Below are 18,420 nucleotides of genomic sequence, written 5' to 3'. Positions count from 1 at the left end.
CCTTATCTGGGAAACACTTTATCTGCCCTTCCATTTTAAATGATAGCTTTGCTGGATAGAGTAATCTTGAATATAAGTCCTTGACTTTTATGACTACAAATATTTCTTTCCAGTTCCTCCTTGCCTGTAAGGTCTCTTTTGAGAAATTAGCTGATAGCCTAATGGGAACTCCTGTGTAGGTAACTTTCTCCTTTTCTCTTGCTGCTTTTAAGATTCTTTCCTTATCTGTAATCCTGGGTAACTTAATTTACTTATGATGTGTTTTGGTGTGTTCCTGCTTGGGTCCAATTTCTTAGGGACTCTCTGACCCTCTTGGACTTCCTGGAAGTCTATTTCATTTGCCAGATTGGGGAAATTTTCCTTCATTATTTGTTCAAATAAGTTTTCAATTTCTTGTTCTTCCTCTTCTTCTGGCACTCCTATGATTTGGATGTTGGAGCATTTAAAGTTGTCCCAGAGCTTTCTCAGCCTCTCCTCATTTTTTGAATTCTTATGTCTTCATTCTGTTCCAATTGGATGTTTATTTCTTCATTTTGTTTCAAATCCTTGTTTTGAGTCCCTGTTTCCTTCCCTTCACTTTTGGTTCCCTGTATATTTTCCTTTATTTCACTTTGTATAGCCTTCATTTCTTCCTTCATTTTGCGACTGAGTTCAATCATTTCTATGAGCATCCTGATTACCAGTGTGTTGAACTCTGCATCAGATAGGTTGGCTATCTCCTCATTGCTTAGTTCTTTTTCTGGAGTTTTGATCTTTTCTTTCATTTGGGCCATATTTCTTTGTCTTGGCACACCTATTGTGTTGTAAGGGACAGAGCCTTAGGTATTCACCAGGGTGGGGCAACCCTCTTTGCTGTGTTGTGGTGCTGTCTGTTGGGGAGGGGTCAGAGAGGGGACAATGCCACTTGCTGGCTCTATTGTAGTCCTACTTTCTGTCACTTCCCTTACTTCCCACAAGCAGATTGTGGCCTTTCAGATGCTGATTCGCAGATGGGTGGGATTGTGTATGTCCTAGGACCCTGTGGGCCTCTCCCACAGACTCTCCTGTGATCCTGAGAGTTTCTCCCACTGCCTCCACTCCCACAGATTTTTACATCTAGAGGTTTTGAGTCTTCAGTTTCCCATTCTGAAACCCTGGGTTTTGTGGTCTGTCTTGCTTCCCAGTGGTTTTTCCCAGCTTATTGGCCCATGAATGTGGGACCAACTAGTCCACCAGCCACCTCTTGGCTGTGCGTCCTCTCTGCCTCAGCTGCCTGTCTCTGCTCCTCCTACCAGTCTGGGTGAATGTTTCTTTAACTCCTTGGTTCTTGGACTTCCATGAAGTTTGAATGTCTGGCAGTTCTGGTTGTTTTTTGTTTTTAAATTTGTTGTTGTCCTTTTGGTTGTATGAGGAAGTAAAGCATTTCTACCTAGGTCTCCATCGTGGCTGGAACTCCTAGGCTACTTTTTCCAAATCCTTGGCGTATCAGTGCATGTGCAGATCCACTCAACTATGTTTTCAAAGAGGCAACAGATGAAACACAATGTACCCCCTAGCTAAGAGGGGTGTGTGTGTGTGTGTGTGTGTGTGTGTTCAATCAAAGGTACACAACCATCCTCAGAACTTCAAGTCAGCATCCAGTCACATCCTCACCACACTTGGTTGACAGAATTCAAGCCAAGCAAACTTAATGTTTTAGGTTGTCTTAATACAGAAAAATGCACATGTGGCTTCTGTTAGGCTTTTTGAAAATTCTGGAAACTGCTAAAGGAAACCCTCCTTCCTAGGAACCATTAACTTTGATAAATATAGATGAACTACCATTTGCTTCAGCTCTTCTTGGCTTTTCTTCTTTTACAGACCTCTAAAAAGTTGTTCCTAGAGTTCTGACCACAGTCCCCTTCTCTTCTCAACACACCATCTCTAAACAGTGTCATCCAAATGCATTGACGTCAACAACCCACATGTTGACTCGCTAATCTCCACCACAAGCATCAACTGTTCCACAAACCACCAGCACCTTGAATCCACCTGTTTACAGGGCATTGCCAAAACCCTGACACCCCAGGCTCCTCAAATAGGTGTCCAAAACCCCCCTCACTCCTTTCCCATGCTCACTCTAACCTCTTTTACAAATAACTCATCTTTGCCTTCCTCAGCTCAGCCCCCTGCATCACCACCCATCTACTTAGCTCTCCAAACAAGGAAGCTCTTCTCTGCTCCCTGCCTCCAACCTATCCCTAAGTTCTGTTGCTCCCACTCTGAAACATGTTTTATATACATCCCTTTCTCTCTCTCCCCACTGCCCCTACTCTGGTCCAAAGGCCAGGACCAGACTGGCTGCGTGAGAATTGCCCGGAAACTTTTTAAAAAATAGGTTCCTACCCTCTCACTTGCCCTAGAGTCTGATTAATGGGGTCTGGGACGGGGCCTGGAGGATTTTTTAACATACAACCCAGGTGTGCTAGCTATTGAAGTCCTACTCCATTAGAATGGCCCCTTGACTGTGCTGATAAATTTTAACAACCAGCTGAGGGAAGGGAGGGGACTGATTTATATCACATGCTGAATTTCTTGCTGTAAAACTCTTACCACCGTCGGTTTCAAGCTGCTGACTTGGCGTCACTAAAGTCACACCTGGCACATGCCAGTGGCCTTAGGACATGACTGGGCCTCAACCATACGTCATCTTCTAAAATAGCTCCAAACATGCCTCTTCCTAGGTAAAAAGTCTTGGACGGTTTCCTCTAAAGTCACAGGTTACAGTCTAAAGATCTTTGCCTCACACAAGGCCTTACAACATGAAACCAGGCTCCTCCTCCCAGCTCCTCAACCTCTTCTGCAGAGAGCATGGTCTAAGCCCCCAGCAGCTATGTGCACAGAATAGCTGTGCTCCCCAAATAAACACGTGCACTTGTTCCACCCGGCTTCACTCACATTGTCCCTCTGCTTCAAATGTCCCTTCTGCCTGACCCCACAGACCCCACCTCATGACCGCATCTTCCATTCGGGCCAACCGAGCCCCACATCACACAGAAGCCTGGCTGTCTCTGCCCTCGGATGTGTTCATGGCCTAATTCAGGGATTTCCTTTTTTTCCTGCCTGACCCAGAGCTCTGCTCCCTTTGGCTGTGACAAATCCAACCAGCAGCGATAATGGTAGCTCTGCTGTAAACACTGGCTGCTTTTTTCTTCAGTATCTACTGTATTCAGGATACTGCATATGAATGTGGTGTATTTAATTCTAACAATAGATCTTCACATTTAAACAGTGCTTTCCAGTCTACAAAGTGCCCCCATGAACATTCCTTCTTCCATCTGATCTTTCCAAAGTCACAAAGTAGATAAGGAATGTGTGTATATATATATATACACACACACACACACATATATATATATATATATATCTTCTGATCCCCATTTTAAAGATGACAACCATGACTTGTCTAAGAGCAAAGCTAAAGGGTAAGACTTTCATTCCAGGTTTCCTGCTCTTGAAATCTTTGTTCTTCCACTTGGAGCTACAAAGGGGTGGGTGGTAGGAAAGACCTCAGTGATAGGACAGAGTGAGATCTGGATTCAGGGGAGGGCTGGGAAGAGCTTGAATGTTCATTCTACTGAAACCATCTCTCCTCTCTGCCTGCAGGAGGCAGCTTATGGTAAGGAAGCAAGAACATCTGGAGAGTCCAATGCAGCAAAAATCTTGACACAAAAAAGGATAAGTTTGCCCTAACCAGTCAATGGCACTGATGTGAGATGAGACAGTTTGCAAATAATGGCACTTACTGTAAGGTCACAAGGCCACTTATGAAACAGTAGAAATAAACAAGTTTTTGACCACACCTAAGGAAAACAACTTAGGCCAAAGAGTCGAGCTGTCTCAACAACCTGTTGGTGAAAGGCTATAGGCAAGCCAACTAAGACAAAGCAATGTGCCCAGGGAGAGGGCAGGACTTCCTAGAGCTGGAGCCAGGCCTACAGAGACTTCTAAGAGGCCAGCACCACCCCATTCAGTCACAGGCTGGACTCAGGAGGGCGGCCAGCTGCAGAGAGCAATGCAGGTGCTCTGGGGTCCTGGTCATGGAAGTAAGTGTAGGAAGTCATCCTGGTGGCTGCAGCAATGGGATTCTGTGGCCAGCTGCAGCAGGAACAGCCTGACTCAGGAGCCAGCCTGGAATAGACTGAGTCAGTGGATTCTCTAGAAACAACTGGGGAATTCCCATAAGAACATCTTAGAAGCCCAAGAAAAAGTGACAAGAGTCTATTGAAGATCAAAGTCAGGGATAAATATGTTTTTGAGATGTTTTATGACTATGGTTTCCCAACTGATAGTTAATTTTGTCACCACCTGTCCATTCCCCTCTCCTTAGCAGACAGCAAACCCCTGAAATGAAAAGTAGGTAAAAAGAAGGGAGGACCCAGGGGCCTGGCCTTGTGCTCCACAGAGTCAAGGAGTGCAGAGGCCGATGCATCTGGGGAGAAGGATGAGTGCTCAAGCCCTGAAGTATCAAGGACACACGGGGGAGGTGCATTTCCACAAAAACCCTATTACAGACAAACTGCAGGACACGGGGGACCACTGAGCCCAAGGGCAGACTGTGAGCTCTGTATGCCTCAGAAAGAGCCTTTTCAGCTTCCCCACCTCCCCATTCCCTACCTCCTTCCTGTCCCCATCCCCCACCCAACTTCATCAACATTAGGCCCACAAAAAACTGGTTTATGGTAAAACTGTACCTCCTGTGTATATATTTTTCCCACTTTCCAGAAGAAATAAAAACAGTCCAAACCAAGAACTTTGGTCATTTACCAAGTCTCAGAAAGCTGCTCCAGGGCCTGGAAGAAACAGGACACCAGGTCAGCAGTGTGATCAGTTCCCGTCCTGCCCATTTCCCACACAGGATGAAAGGCCGTGTGTTCTCTGCCAAGCACCCTGACAACTTCCTGCCAAGGTGTATCCCACTCGCAGTCACTTCTCATTAGCAGAAAGGCAAGACGTACTGGATGATTCAGAGTACCGAACAATAATAAAGAATAGAAGTTGAAAGATCCACAGATCGTTTGTTTTTGGCTTCAGAATATTAACAAAACATACACACACACAATCACTCTCTTGCCCAACATCCAGTTAAGCCTCTTCCAGTTCGGCTCTGGGACCCACCCCCATAGACAAGGGCATAAAAATGATCCTAATGATACTCAAAGGGGATCATCATTTGTTCACTTGTTCAAAATATATTCAAAGAATAACGTGAACAGCAGCCCGTAAGCAGAGCAAAGGTGAGAAAGCTTTGGATAGGCCAGGTAAAAGCAATCAGGCAGCAGACACAAAGTACCCTCAGACCTAGGCCTGCCCTCAAGAATCTTACTGTGTGTTTAGAAATGGGCTTGAAGTCTAAAAATAATTAATTATAAACAACTAAAAGATTGTAACATAGAAGAAGGGGAAACTGATGTGTACTGCGTGCCTACTGTATGTATTTATCATGTTCTAACTCATTTAAAGTCTTCATCTATTTATTGTTAGAGAAAGGGGAAAGGAGGGAGAAAGAGAGAGAGAGACATTGATGTGCAAAAGAAACATCAGCCAGTTGCCTCTCATACATGCCCCTAACCAGGGACCTGGCCTACAACCCAGGCACGTGCCCTGACTAGAAATCAAACTGGTGACATTTTGGTTTGCAGGATAATGCCCAACCCACTGAGCCACACCATACTATCTCATTTAAAAGTCAGTTTTTGAGGAAAATAATATTCATCTCTCTGGAATTTATTCAAACTCCATTCTGTAGTGTGGAACACAACTCTATAGGGAAATGTTACAGGAATACAAAGGTCTGGTCCCACAAGAAGCTCTGCTTCTATTTGTAATTGCCCATCTGTAGAATTAACACTATATATACATATATATATATACATATATACACATATATACCCTATGTGTTCTTATCACTCAAAATTCTCCTGTTCTCAGTCTCTTCTGTTCATTGCTCACATTTGAGCAGCGAAGGGGTAGGGGGTCATAAGGAGCAGGAAACAACCCTGGTCCTTCACTGTTTCTTTATCTAGGGTCCTTTAGATCTCAAAAAGCAATCTGCTTCACACTCTTCCCTATGGCCATTGTCTCCTCAGTCAGAGGGTAATAAATGAAACTGCAATGGGCAGGTTCCACTCCTGAGCTCATTTGGATGAGATACCTTGGCATTTTTGTGCCCAGTTGCCCCAAGAGGACAAATACACAAAATGGGCTCAGACTACTTTTGATTTCATCATATTCAAGTACTGAATTCATCTGTCCCTTTTGCTTTCCTTCCATTCTCCCCTAGCTGTGTCTACTTCCTCTCAACTCCCTCTTCATTCCCTGCAATCAAGCCTCCATCTTTACTGCTTGATACAAACCATTCTCTTATCGAAGGTCACCCAAGATGGCTTAAGGGCCTTTATTCTTGCCCCAATTCTTTCAGGCATTTCTATACCATTTGAAATGACTCTCCTTCTCAACAGAGCACACAGGATGAAGGCTTGGGCTAAGAGAGCGGAATAGGATGGAGAGATTTAGGAGGGGACTGACTTCAGGTGATGGGAGAAAAGGAAAAAAATCTAGGATGTTCTTGTTAAAAAGAAACAATAGACCCAAAATGGAGTCATTTGGGCTAAGCCCTACCAAGGCTTAATACCTGACCTAACTACAGTTTTCACCTCTCCTAGGAGTTGAATTTTATTTTATTTAAAAAAAAAATTTTATTGTATTTTTCCATTACCTGTACCTGCCCCCTAGGAGTTGAATATTTTTAAAGATTTTATTTATTCATTTCTAGAGAGAGGGGAAGGGAGGGAAAATGAGAGGGAGAGACACATTGGATGTGTGAGAGAAACATCAATGTGTTGCCACGTACACATCCCCAACCAGGGACATAGCCCACAACACAGGCATATGCCATGACTGGGAATCAAACTGGCAACTTTCTGGTTCACAGGCTGGCACTCAATCCACTGAGCCACACCAGCCAAGGCACTAGGAGTTGAATTTTAAATGAATCAGTCTGAAATTTCAACCCAGTGGGCTACGGTAAATGGTTAGCACTTTCATTTGTGTAACAAATGCTATAAATGAATGACTGATTGGATGTGAATGGATATAATCAGCCAGTCCCTGTGCATTTTTAATTTGGAAGGGACTCAGAGGGAGATTCTAGTGAATTCTGTTTGATTTCAGTTCATCCTAATGCATCTCTGCATAGTCATAAGGGAACAATAACTTACAGTTTAATCAAATATCTTCTGCTTTTATTCCATATCTCTATTTTTAAGACCAAATGAATTTAAATGTTTGCTTTCCTACTCTCCTAAATAGTAAATGTGGTTCTTACACATTACATATTCAAATGATGTTTATTGTTGATGTTGGTGGGGATAAAACAAATCATAATACTCTAACATAAGACTAGGTGCTCACAAAATGTTCATCTATTATGAGTTAAAGTAGTTCTCAAAATATGAGAATTGCTGGAACCTCACTCCACAAACACAGGCTCAGACAGATGGCAGGAGCACTGCAGAGCACACGCACAACCAATTCTGACCTCACAAGTGCCTTGTCTCTTGTAAAGACCGTCTTTAAATCTTACCTGCACTCTTTTTACAAGTTCTTCTCATGTTTCTTTTTAAAAAATTATTTACTGATTGATTTGAGAGACAGAAAGGAAAACTTTGATTTGTTGTTCCACCTATTTATGCATTCATTGGCTGATTCCTGTATGTGCCCTGACCAGGGATCAAATCCACAACGGTGGCATATCGGGACCACATTCCAACCAGCTGAGCAGCCTGGCCAGAGCTTCTCATTTTTCTACAAGTTCTCACCCTGAATCTTCTCTCCTAATTACACCTGGTACCACAGAATGCCACACACCTAAACTCAGCAGGCAAGCCTGCCCTCCATTCACTCAGATTCCTTCACAAGGCCTGACAGGCCCTACTGAGAAAGCTGAAATGAAAGCTTCATGAAGCCAGATAACGGGAAATTCAGATATGGACGCCACCCCCACAGCTGGTTACTGGTCCCCTTTCCTCACCCACCAGAAGGGGATCGGGTTCCAGAGGCCACCAGGAAATCCTACATGACAGTACAGGCCGCCTTTAACTGATCACAGACAGCCCTAACCACCCTCTGGACCACTATTTTTCCCTGGCCTGTCAACACCAAATGACTCAGCAAAGGTGCCACAGTGACAAACAACCACAGCCCCAGTGTCTGCTCTTCAGCCCTGATAAATGGGCCCGAAAGGACACCAGTATGAAAACACCTCTTTCCCTAAACAGGCCAGGGAGGGGGGGGCAGGCAGCAAAAGGAAGTCAACCCACAGTGAGAACCGTCTGTACACAGGCACCTTGAGAGACACCTCATCATGATCTCATCTTCAGTCCAGCCCACATAGTAGGTATCATCATGCTCCCTGCTGTGTGCAGGAGGGAACTGATCCTGCAGAGCAGCCCTGGGCAGGGGTTTGCTCCAGGCTGGGATTTTACTCCATGAAAATGGCCTGGAAATTGCTGCTGGATAAAAGTCACCGTAGCCACTGGGAAGTCCCCTGCCTGTGAGGACCAGTGTCAACCCAGGCTGTTATCAATGGTATGTTTCAAAGATAACCCTGGAAGAAGCAGAAACACACTGGACTCTCAGCTGTCCTGAATCATTCTCAAATTCACAATGGTAGCCACCTGTGCCTTCAGATATGCCATCACTCAGCCCTAGCTGAGCCATCCTGTCCTCACCTAGAAGAGGGCAGACTAAGTCTCTGAGTCTCCCTGGAGTAGATGGATCTAACCCAACTGTTGACATGAAGACAAGTATCATATTCAACAGCCAAATGAAAATTTATTGCTGATAGTAGTTGAGTCATCATCCCATAGCCAAAGAGCAACTTAGCTGCCCTAGGGTTGAAAATATGCACACACACATGTGTAACTTTTATATATATTAAATGTACATTTATTTCCAATGATTCATACATTCATTCATTTATTCACTCATGCATTCATCTTCTTAGCTACCTATCCAATTAAACTGAATAAGTGTGTTCAGAGTTCTCTGCATGCCAATTATCTCCTACTCATACTCTAAGGATACTACTGAGCTGATTAAGACTGAAAGTGAATTATTTCCCAACAGCACCTGTCACCCAAAGGAGCCTTAACCTAGTAGGCAAAAGGGGCAGGTGCTCCAGGACTCTAGGTTCTCCATGGCTTTGAGACATAAAGTCAGAAATACATACAGATAATAATCTGAAAGTGTGTAACTTTTGAATCCTTTACATTAATGGTGCTGATAAAAAAAATGAGCTGTCGTTTCCACTGCCCATCCTTTCCTGGAAAAACCAAAGGGAAGTTCAAACAGAAAGAAAAAAATGTCCTTTATCTAACAGAAAGAAAAAAGCAAAGCAAAAAGGACTGGGGATCCCTAGCCATGGCTGGGATTCCCCAGACAGTAGAGTATAGCTACCCTTGTCTATTCTGTGGAATAAATGGACTAGTTACTAAGGACCACCTTCTGCTAGAGAGGGCAGCCTTCACAACCAGATCTGGCCAACTGCCAGGACACCAAACGGAACCATCAGTTCGTGCTCTCCTTGGGTGCATCTGTTACTCTTTTAAATTTTACACGGATTAGCATGATTTACATGACTGCTTAATAGATGCATAATAAAAATCTATTGTCATGCAAATGAATGAATGGACACTAAATAAACTAGAGGAAATCCTTGAAGAGCAGAAGCCTGTCAGGCTCAGTGCGCCAGCACACAGCAGCTAAGCTGCAAGCAATTGCAGAATGTGGACACTTCTCACTGTGGCAGCCTGAACATTGAATGTGTCCCTCCAAGTGGGAAGGGACCAAGGGGAGGTAGATTCCACTCACAGCTTTTCACACGGCTGCTGCTTGAAAGGAGTGAAGGTGTGCTGAGTCAGCTGCTGACAGTGTCTGGTCTTTACCTTCCATTTCCTGTGTATTTCAGTCACCCACACTGTCAGCCCATGCATACAACCTCAGTGCAATGCCACACATATTATGCACAGTATAGAAAAAGGCCTACATTAAAAGTGACACGACAGAATGTCACTCACTACTTAGCTGCATAATGTGGGCGTGTTTCAGAGTTTCAGTTTCCCATGTGCCAAGTGGACATGCTCATCACATTTGCCTCAGAGGATGCAGGAACAAATGAAGTAATAGGCTCTCGTGCCTTAGGCAGGTTATTGTGTCAAGCAATGTGGTAAATGCTGGGCAAATACAAAGAATAATTCCACTCTGCAGCCTTCCCGCAGCCTGCGGCCTAGTTGATCACTTTGAGAGGGTTACAGATTATGATACATGGCTGTTGCCAACACTGTTCTCATTTGTGTCCATGCAGACACCATTCTCTGCCACTGTAAGTCCCAGTGACAAGTGTCAGGGTCCCTTCTTTCCTCTGTACCTCCTCCCTGGGCTCCTAGTTCAAGGCTCCACAGCCTATGGCGCCTCAATTACTGGCATCTGTGGCTCGCATTCAAGGCTGTCATTACACAGCATAAATGAGGGCTGTTTCTCTTGGTGACTCTCTGGCTCTTGGCTTCCACTAGAGCCAGGAAGGGGAAAGAATCCATACATCAGAACAACTGCTCCAGCATCTGACATCTGCAGAGAGAGACCCAGCTAATTCCATCCTCTCCTGGGTCCTTGGAAGATGGCAGAGCAACAAATGCATCTGCATTCCAGAATGCCCCACTGATTAAATGAAGCCCCACTCCCTATAGGAGAGGAGTCAGTGGCCCCTGTCAGCACCCAGCTCCTCCCCCATTACCATCTCTCTTAAAATCAGGGTGCAAGACACTGCTTACACAACTCCTGATGTCCAAATTTCAGAAAATAAACCAATTCCCTTTCAGCAATGTGTCCAAGTAACTTGTTTTTCAAAAGTGGAAAAAAGCTAACCACTATCTGCAGATTTTACCTGGGCCCAGGCTGACCATGAGCCCAAATATTGCTCCCAATGTGACCTTGCAGTCTGAGGCAGATCAACCACTCTCCATCTAACTATGCCAAATCCGACTCTCAAACAGAGACCACCCTTAGCAGAAGAGCAGTCTCAGATCTCTGGGCATTTGCAATCTGATGGAAGGCACAGACAAAGAAAAAAGCATGAAAGAAACCAACAGGCTTAAAACACACAAACCAACCAACACAGAAAATCCAGACTTACAGAAATGGCATAGGAGGTGGTAATTACTCAGCTGCAACAGGACTTCTTGCTTTGCAGAATAATTTTTAATAGAATTTCATGATAATCAAATTTCCTTATAGTCCTTCATTTGTTTGATTATTTGTTCATCAGGCACCAAATAAAACAAACACTGAAGCCCTGACCAGGTAGCTCAGTTGGTTGCAGCATCATCCCAATACGCCAAGATTGTGGGTTCGATCCCTGGTCAGGGCAAGTACAAGAACTGACAAATGAATACATAAATAAGTGGAAGAACAAATCAATGTTTCTCTCTCTCAAATCAATAAATAAAAATTTTAAAAATTAATAGATAAAACAGACACTGAATAAAATGGTTCTGCCTCCCATCCTATGATCCAGTAAAGGATTCAACATGACCAAGTAATCACAATTTAGAAACACAAATATAATAAATAACCTGAGTCAGACATATGTCCTAGAGGAAAGTATAACTAAGCTAAGATTCAAAGGAGAAGGACAGGGGCTGGCAAATTGGGTCAGTATCCTAAAAGAGGATTTCTATTCAAGGAACAGCATCTATGAAGACCTGGAAATAGAAGAAGGCCCTGAAAGGTTAGTTTGTCTGGAGGCAGAGTCCTGGGTGTAGCTCTACATAGAGCAGGAGGCAGAGCAGGCATGAGATCATGAAGAGCCCTCAGGCTGCAGAATTAAAGGGGAGAAGCATCCTGACTGGTGTGGCTCAGTGGACTGGGCATTGTCTGGAAAACTGAAAGGTCACCAATTCGATTTCTGGTCAGGACTCAGGCCTGGTTTGTGGGCCAGGTCCCTGGTTGGGAGCATGTGAGATCACTTTCTCAAAGACAAAAAAGGAAGGGGAGGAGCTGCAAGGTGGTCACTGAGCCAGGTATGAGGGTGCTTGAATAACCCTTGAGAGGCATCGATGGCCTAGAGAGGTGCACCAGTGGTGGAGATGAAACAGGCTGAAGAGCATGCTCCCCCAAAGCAGGGAAGCCTCAGGACACTGAAGGGTACCAATCTTTAATGCAAGGAATGGAGCGAGACTGGTTGGAGGGACAGATGATAGGTTCAGGTAGGGATTGGACCAGCTGAGTTTTGAAGAACATCCCTGTGGAAATGCCCTGTGTATGAGCCTAAGGCTCAGAAAAGAGATAAACGTGACAGTTGGCATCACATCGGAATAATCAAAGCCAAGAGAGTGAATGAAATGCCCCAAGGAGAGCATGTGGATTTGGAGGGAGGAGAGAGAGGAAGTGGGAAGGAGGGAGAGGAGGAGGAGGAAAAATTAAAAGCTTGGAGTTAGAACCGCAAGTGCACCAACACTGAAAAGACAGACACAGCAGCCTGTAGACAATAAAAACTCGTCTACCAGATTGGAGAGTGACATCTTACAAATAATCAGAGGCACAATGAGCCACTACACTGCTGACACTAACTAGAGGAGTTGACTCTGAGGCCTCCCAGACCACCCCCCAAGATCTCACTTCTACTAACTAATGTTAAGGACACAAGTCTTCAAATCCATCCACTTACTTTTGTCTCACAAGACAAAGAAGAAACGTACTCTGTCCACCTAAGAAATGAGAAAGATAAGGAGGCCCAGAGAGTAAGCAGCCTGCCCAGGACCATGCAGAGAAGGGATGAGCGGGCCCAGAGCCTGCACCCTCTGTTGCTGCAGATGGCCCTGTGGACTGGTGCTGGGTAGTTGTCCCAGGAAAAACCATCACCCTGCCTGTCCTCAAAGACACACAAGGCCTGCCTGAGTTTTCTGGCTGCACCGATGAAGATATGGCTCCATCTTGGGCACAGATGAGCTCCCTGGGTAGGGGGTAAACTGAATGTGTAGGTTGTGGGAGACCTGTACGCTAGAGGCATTTTTGCCAATGCACGGCTTCATGGTTTTGGGCTGCTTTGTTCACTCAAAGTTGAAGTGACCACACAAATCCCATCCACTGCAAAGACCAGGTTTTCTGAGAGAGATGCAGAACCAGAACTGTAGCTACTAGCAAGGGACAGCTGAGTGCAAGATGTGGCAGTGAAATCTAGATCCCAGGACCCTCCCCTCTCCTCTCCCTCCCAGCAGATCTTTTCCTCAGACTTGTTTTTCTTTCCGCTTTAGTCTAAATTTTGTATTCTACTGAAGTTACCTCTGCATGCTGACCTCCCACACAGGCTGTGAGTTCCTCCTCTTGTATCGCAGCACACAGCACAGCACCTGATTCCCTGGAAGCACCCAATGAATGTTACAGAACTATGAGAATTATTTCTCCTGAGGTAACTATGTTATCAGCCTAATCTCTCTGAATGCTAAACAAAAGGCATGCCGACTAGTAGAGGCATTTGGGAAAACAATTCAAGGATGGAGTTGTCACCAGAGGGACAGGAACCTCTCCGTATTCCTGAGGACTGTCTGAATGGGCAGTTCACGTTTTACTCTGCTCACCTCTAAGACTGGCCCTGTATTCTGACATGTGTGGCTGCCAATTCCTCCAAGGCATCCAACAGGGCCGTCCAGCCCACGCAGGAGGACCAGGGAGGTCCAAGCAGGTAGTACAAAGTCAGGGCTGCCCTCAGAATCTGGAAGGAACAGCCCAACTAACACTGAGGAATATTCTCAAAGGGCAATGACCAGATATTATCTCATCTTCACTGAGGATAAAGCAAAAGAAAACAAGTTTGAAGTGTGTGAATTTGAAGTGTAGCACAGCGGGTCTCAGTTAGATTCTAAGCAGCACTGTCTCAGGTGGATGGTTTGAAGACATAAAGAAGTAACTGAGAGAGGTGGTGCAATCCTCTTTTCTGGGAATCTTTTTTTTTTTTTTTTAATGACATCTTTACATGTCCGGAGGATGTGGTTCATCACAGACATAGATGGAGAAAACCTGTTATCACCAAGCAAAGGCTCACTGCTCTGTGGGGAAGCCCCACCCTGTTCAGAGTGACTTGTATTTCCTCCACACCATCCAGCCCCAAGGATCAGCAAAAAGGTCAGAAAGAGCTTCAGACTATAATGACCCAGCTAGGAAGCAGACGTCCTTCGAGTCAAGGCAGGTTGCTCTGAGCGATCAGACCAGCACTAACATAGCAGCGTGGGTCATGGAGGCCACGAGGATGGGGCCACGTGACTTCTTCTCCAGTGAGAGGACACCCCACATCGGAGAAGCATCTCCAGGGGATGGCTGTTCCAGAAGCAGTGCTTCAGAAATTCACTTTTCCCTTCATTTCACAGACTTACCAGTCCTCGCCCCGGACCTATGTTCTCCCTCCCCTTCCACAGGTGCCAGGTAGAGAAGAGAGGATGAAAGAGAAAAGAAGGCCTTCAACTAAGAAGCAGGTGGGAGTGAGAACACACCCAAGGAGATAAGGTCACCCAGCATGCACACTGATGGTCAGGCTAGCATGATAAAATGACCGACTTATTTTTCTCTTCCCTGCTACCCCAAATGTTTGTATGAACTCGCTATTTCACTACACATGCAATATCCATTGACTTTTACAATGCAGAAGTACACTTTAAGACAATGAACTGGAAGACCCTTGGAGAGAACTCAAAAATGTGTCACTAAGATAACTGTCCGCTGTCTTCCAGTATTTTTCTTATTGCTGGGAGAATATTGCAAACTTTATCATACTACCCATCCCTAAACCAGGACCCTAGGCAAATTTGGGTCCCATAGTTGCAAAAGAAAGGGGGAAACCAAGTGGGTTGTTATTTGTGTTTTCTGGTCCCTTCATTCAGAGCCCTCCTCTCCTGACTAAACCTGCTAAGCAGAAGCAATAGGACTGGGAACCTCTGGGGTCATGCTGTGAGGTGAGAGGGGCAGGCTGGGAACAGCGTTATCATACCAGTGTGTTGACGTATGGACACCTGAGCAAGAATGGGGAAGCTCCAGAGACCTGAGAGAAACTGGCCCAGGTTTCAGGTGGGAGGCCTGTGTCCCAGGCCATCATGGAAGGAGACACGCCACCGAGACAGGACTGGCCCTTTTTTCTGTTTATCTCGGCTACACATCAAGAGGTAACAACCAGTCTCACCCCAGTCAGAGTGTGGAGGGAAGATACAGCAAAAAGCTTGCGTCCTCAGGCTAAAGCAGTGCCTCGGGGTAGGGCCTGGAATGGAAACACTCGGATTTCCCAACCCCTCTTCTCCCCACCCCTACCAGTCATAGCTGGGACACAACCACGTTTTCCTGCTGAGGACTCTGAACAGTGTTATGTGAAGTGTCTGAAAATGGAGGAGAGCATCTGATAGCAGGGCTGCCTTGGGGAGGAGGCACATGGCCACCCACAGTGGTACTGGGGCTGGGAGGCCACGGCCTGGCGTCTCTTTACCAGCTCAAAGCACCCCTGGCCTGCCTCCCTCCTCCCACCTGAAGGTCCCCATTTGCTTTCCACCTGTCACCCTGATGGAAGCTGTCCCATCTCCCCCAAGAGAAGGACGACTCCTCGGGCTCTGAAGTCACAAGTCAAGAGCACACAGACCCCCTCCTCCCCAACACGTTTAAAAGCCGCATCTTCCTTCACAGCAGGCACAACAGCCCCTCAGAGAGCCACACACTGATCTGGACTAAGGAGGAAGGAACCACAAAAGGGCAAAGGCTCCCAGAAAAGCCCTCAGACTCCACAAAGCTCTTGTACACACAGCAACCCAGCAACCAGCCCAGGCTCTCGGCAGGCCAGGGCTCACCCATGGGGACAGGAAGGAAACTCCCCTCCGGCAGCTTAGTCATTCGGATGCCTCAATGACAACTTCAGAGCTGCCCTAGAAACCAGTATCAGTGACCGGCACAGCAACTGGTGCATAGCTAATACCTGGGAGGAAGTAACCAAGCAGGGAAGAATCACTGCCTGTTAATCTGCCCTAGGTTCCTCCCAGTCTCTTGCCTGACATGTAATGGGCACCCCCCGAGTGCATATCCACCATGGAGACTCTCAAGGTACCAGCTGCCAGAGAGGAAGCTTGCCAGTGTGAATCAGCCCGCAGGGCTCTATCTCTACCTTCTCACTTTCCACCAACAGCCCAAATCTGGAGGCCACATTTATAGCCAGAGGTCGGCTGTGCTCACAGAGCAGGTCACCAATGCTGGGTGGCACCAGTCCCACACAGGGCTGTGCTTACCCACGACCCCTCTACTCTCCTCCTCATTGGCCTCCCTACCCTTCTGACCCTGTTCTGCCTTCTGACCTTCAGCACCTCCCCCTCCACCTGTGTGCTTATCAAAATCACATGGGCCACTGTTTCCAGGCCCTGGGGAAATGGTACAGTGTCTAGGTCAAGTCTCACTTCTGTTCAGCAGGAGCAAGTTAACCTCTGAACTTCAGGATCCTCAGCCCTAAACCCCACCTGGGGGTTGTTTTGAGGATTCGCTGTGACTGTGTACCAAAGGCACTTAGCAGAAAACTTGGCACAAAGTGACACACGGTCCCTGCCCTCAAGGAACTATAGGTCTGGTGGACGTTTTGCTAGTTTCACTTTACCCAGCACTGATGAATGACTTAACCTGCTGACACATGGCTAGTTTCCTGTGCAGTTGTTTGGTGTTTTGTGTTAAGACTTTTCCTCTCCGACACTCCCTGTGCTTCTCAGACACTGCAGGGTGGACACAGAGCTAAGGGGTGCACCATTTGGATCACCTGCCCCCCTAGAAACCCAAGCTAAAACCAGAAGCAAGACAATCCCTAAAGGTAGGAGGAAGGGGATGAAGAATCAAGATAAATATACCAAGGATGTTTACTCCTCACCTGCAAACTCACGTTAGAGCTAGGCTGGCATCACGTAGGTAACGTGGTCATCCAGGCCAGACAGAATCCGTGAGAGGCAGAACCCAGGGTCAGAAGTGCAGCTAAGCAAAATCCCTGAGGCTCCAGGCCAACTAGACTCTCTCTCTGCCAGCATGCTGGACTGTGAGCAGTCACCACAGGCAGGTATGTCAGACAGAAGAAGGGCAGAACAGTCAAGGGAAAGATGGTATAAATGGCAACACCAACGAGGGCAGCCTAGGTAGTGAGGGGCAGAGAAGAACTTCTGTGCTGCAGTTAGCCATCTGCACCTACTTGCCTGGCCCTGGTCAGCTCCCCCTTTCTCTCCAGAGAGTGACAGGATGACATCCTAGAAGATGTAGCTCCATCTAATTGCTGACCTTGCCATCATCCAGCAGGTCAGAGAGGAGCTCTGATCCTCACTTTGGGTTTTGAACAATCCTCACAAGCAATTATGGCCATGGGACTTTGGGAGACATGCAGGATGCATTCTTAGAGCTTGCCTCACCAACTTCGACTGCATCATGCAGAGAGCTCAGCAGGCACCAGGGCCCGCAAAGCAAACCAGAGCCATCTTAGGTCAAATGCTGGCTCGCACAAATCTCAGCTGGACCACTAGGACAGTGTGCAAGGCTCTGGCCTCCACCTCACCATCCTGTTCACACTGAACAGCAAGAATGAGCTCAGATTAGGTATCTCCCAGGTTCCAGAACATACAATGGTTCCACACTGGGCCGAATCCTTTTTGTGTGCACAGCACCCTGTTTGTAGAATCTCAGTACGTCTTTGTTCGCTGACTGATTAATTAAAATTCAATCTCTTCTGCATAAATCATAGTTTGTCAGCCCATCGCCTCCCCATCCTCTTTTTTCCACATCCCTCATCAAGACCACACTTGGTCACCCATCCCTATCATATCCAAACTGCTGTCACCAACACACATTTGGTCCCCATTCAAAATTCCACTTCCACAGAAAGTAGATTCCAGGTTACCTAGGGCTGGACGGATGAGGAATAGGGGGATTAAGGGTAATATATAAAGGGTATAGCTTTGTCTCTGAGGTTAGGAAAATGTTCTAAAATTTACCATGGTGATAGTTGCACATATTTTTTAATCTGATAAGAAAATATTGAATTGTATACTGTAAAAATGAGTGCATAAATTGAATTGCATGGTGCATAAATTATATCTCAATAAAGAAAAAAAATCCTCATCTCCTCAAGGAAATTTTCCCTAACTCATGACTACAGAGAATTCCATTCCAAACAGTATAGAAAAAGGAATAATTTACTCGCTCATTATTACTTTATTCATCAGCAAAAATCTCTGGATCATACGAAACGCCAAGCATAGTGCCTGACATGAAGATACAAAGATGAGCCAGGCAAGAATGGAGTATTTGTGTGCTAAACCCCTGGTCCTTGCACTCCAAACCATGCCAATACAT

General features: G+C 45.9%; 1 protein-coding gene and 1 long non-coding RNA gene across 12 annotated transcripts in view; both read right to left on the bottom strand.

Annotated features, from left to right (window-relative positions):
* The window catches only part of GRAMD1B (GRAM domain containing 1B), a 163,589-nt gene that overhangs the window by 136,476 nt on the left and 8,693 nt on the right, over window positions 1-18,420 (bottom strand). The window lies entirely within an intron of this gene.
* On the bottom strand, window positions 390-6,793 carry LOC118497963. The gene is made up of 3 exons (XR_004900483.1): window positions 5,781-6,793; window positions 2,719-2,724; window positions 390-404 (listed from the first exon to the last, which is right to left on the bottom strand). It is a non-coding gene; the product is annotated as an uncharacterized LOC118497963 (long non-coding RNA).

This window comes from Phyllostomus discolor, chromosome 13, assembly GCF_004126475.2.
Source record: "Phyllostomus discolor isolate MPI-MPIP mPhyDis1 chromosome 13, mPhyDis1.pri.v3, whole genome shotgun sequence".
In the NCBI taxonomy this organism is placed as follows: domain Eukaryota; kingdom Metazoa; phylum Chordata; class Mammalia; order Chiroptera; family Phyllostomidae; genus Phyllostomus; species Phyllostomus discolor.
This window is presented reverse-complemented; position numbering and strand designations above follow the sequence as displayed.